Genomic DNA, 2417 nt, shown 5'->3' on the forward strand with positions numbered 1-2417 from the left:
CTGTTGGGAAAGGAAATATTTATAGCTCAATAAACTGACTTTTAAAACCCCAGATGTTACCCAAAAAGCACCTTCAGCTGTCAGAAGCGTTTTGTTGGTGCTTGTGGCTGCTGCCAAAGTCAAAGAATACTTGGGAAAAGGCAGACATACAAATAGCAGGGGAAAGAGCCAAGTTATCCCAATGGCCAGCGCAGTGCAAAAGGGCTTTTGCTAGCCCACTCCTCAGGATACCAAGCATTGGACAGGTGAGCTCACAATCACCAGTCACAGGTTCCACATCTCTGACACTTTTGTGACACAGAGCAGCACACATTGCTGGCCCTGTGGCCACCTCATCCTGACAGCTGGAAGTCCCTGGAGCACCCAGGTGCTGATGCTGAAGGGCTGATCATGGGCCAGCAGAGCTCCTGCTGCTGCCAGGACCTGCAGCAGCCAGAGCAGTCAAAGCCTGCTAAGGGCTGTGATTGACCTTTGAATGAAAGCTTCAAGCAGTAAAAGATGGCTTTGGGCCCTCCAAAGGAAGACTTGGGTCTTAAACCTTGTGTCTGCCAGCTCTCAACTCTCCAAGCCCCCTGGACTGTGGGTCATTGGCAGGTGTGTCCTTGCTGTCCCCAGCCCTGGATGGACACACCCAGATACGGCTGCAGTGCTGAGTCCTGGCCCCTCCACGCTGCCCTGGTGGGTCCGGGCTACATTCCTGTGGTATCTGTGCCTGCCTGCATATCCTGGGGTGGTGCTGGGCATCAGGAAGGTGGGATCCATCCTGTTCCAGAAGCCTTGGCTTGCCTCACGCTGGTGGGTTGCCCCTCACTGGCTACAGCTGTGACAGCCTGCCCTGCTTCTGGCCAGGACAGGGGATAATTTTTGTTGTATGCAGAGGTTATCTGGGTTTGTTAACCCAGAGGTTATTTATTGCACTTTTCCCTGGGCAATGGCCAGGCAGGGCCCAGAGAGTGCTGGTGAATGGTGATGTACCCAGCTGGCATCTGGGCACTAGGAGTGTCCCCCAGGGATCAGTGCTGGGCCCAGTTCCTGGTGATTATCTTTACTGATGATTTGGATGAGTTGATCAAGTGTAGCCTCAGTACATTCATAGACCACACCAATTTGGTGTGTTGATTTGCTGGAGGGCAGGAAGGCTCTGCAGAAGGCTCTGGGCAGGCTGGATCGATGGAACAAGACCAGCAGTACAAGGTTCAACAAGACCCAGTGCCAGGTCCTACACTTCAGTCACCCCACAGAGCACTCCAGCTGGGGCAGAGTGCTTGGAAATGGCCCAGGAGAGAAGGACCCTGGGGTGCTGGTCAGCAGTGGCTGGACATCACTGCTGGGGCAGGGATGAAGGGAATCTCTTCCAGGGACAAGGGGTTCCTTCTGGTCAGGAAAAAATATTGGGGTAGCTGGTATTGATTACTGTGACAGGCTTTCCATGCAAATCCTTCTTTTCTCATACCTTTTGCTATTAATAGTGTTGCTGTTACTGTTAGTTTTGTTATCTCATTGCTGTTTCCAGTGAATTGTTCTTTTCTCAACCCATGATCTTTGCCTTTTGTGCCTCCAGCTGGAGGTAGAGGAGGAAGGGAAGCGGCACGTGGTTTTGGCAGAAATATTAAATTGGAGAACCCTAAACCATGATGCAGCTGTGCTGCAGAACATTAAAACCTGCAGCTCTGTGTCTCAAGGCTCCCAGCTGGGAGGTGGAAATACATCAGTTCACCCTAAAAGCTGTTGAAGTGGAGCCACAGAGCTGGACTGATGGGGCTGCTGTGCTTCCCAGTGTAACACAGGAACCCGTGATGCCATTTTAGGTTTTGCCTTTTTTTCTTTTCTATGTTCTCTGTATTCTTCGCATATTTGGAGCTCTGTCACCTAGCCAGTTTTCCCAGTACTTTGCCATGGCCTTTCCCTAGGCACAAAGACAAAATCCAGAGCTCCAAACCCCAGGGGTACAAGGCCCCTGTGCTATCTTGGTTCTTCCAGGCTACCAAAGTTGAGAACAACTCTTTGAGATGCATTTCATGGACAGTGCAAGGGGGAGACTCCAAAGGAAAAACTTCCCTGTGGGGGAACTTCATCACCACTTGTCCTCCTAACTGGTGTGTTTTACCAATTATGCTAATTTCCTAAAGCCTTTAAAAATGTCCTCACCCCCATGGGGATGGGCTTTTGTGGACATCTTTCTATGACTGCCCCTGAAGGCCTTCAAATAAAGATCCACTTCTATATTACCTCCTTACTAAAATGACCCTGAGTTGCATTTCCAGGTTAAAAGAAAAGCAACACCCACAACATCACAGAGCAGGAAGGATGAGCACTCTCACTCTCACCATAGCATACTGGGACCTTCTTGTGATGAAATGATGGGGAATGGAGAGATTTTGGTGATGGTGAATGGAGAGATTTTGGTTCTCTAGAAG

The sequence above is a fragment of the Geospiza fortis genome, unplaced genomic scaffold (genome assembly GCF_000277835.1).
Source record: "Geospiza fortis unplaced genomic scaffold, GeoFor_1.0 scaffold392, whole genome shotgun sequence".
In the NCBI taxonomy this organism is placed as follows: domain Eukaryota; kingdom Metazoa; phylum Chordata; class Aves; order Passeriformes; family Thraupidae; genus Geospiza; species Geospiza fortis.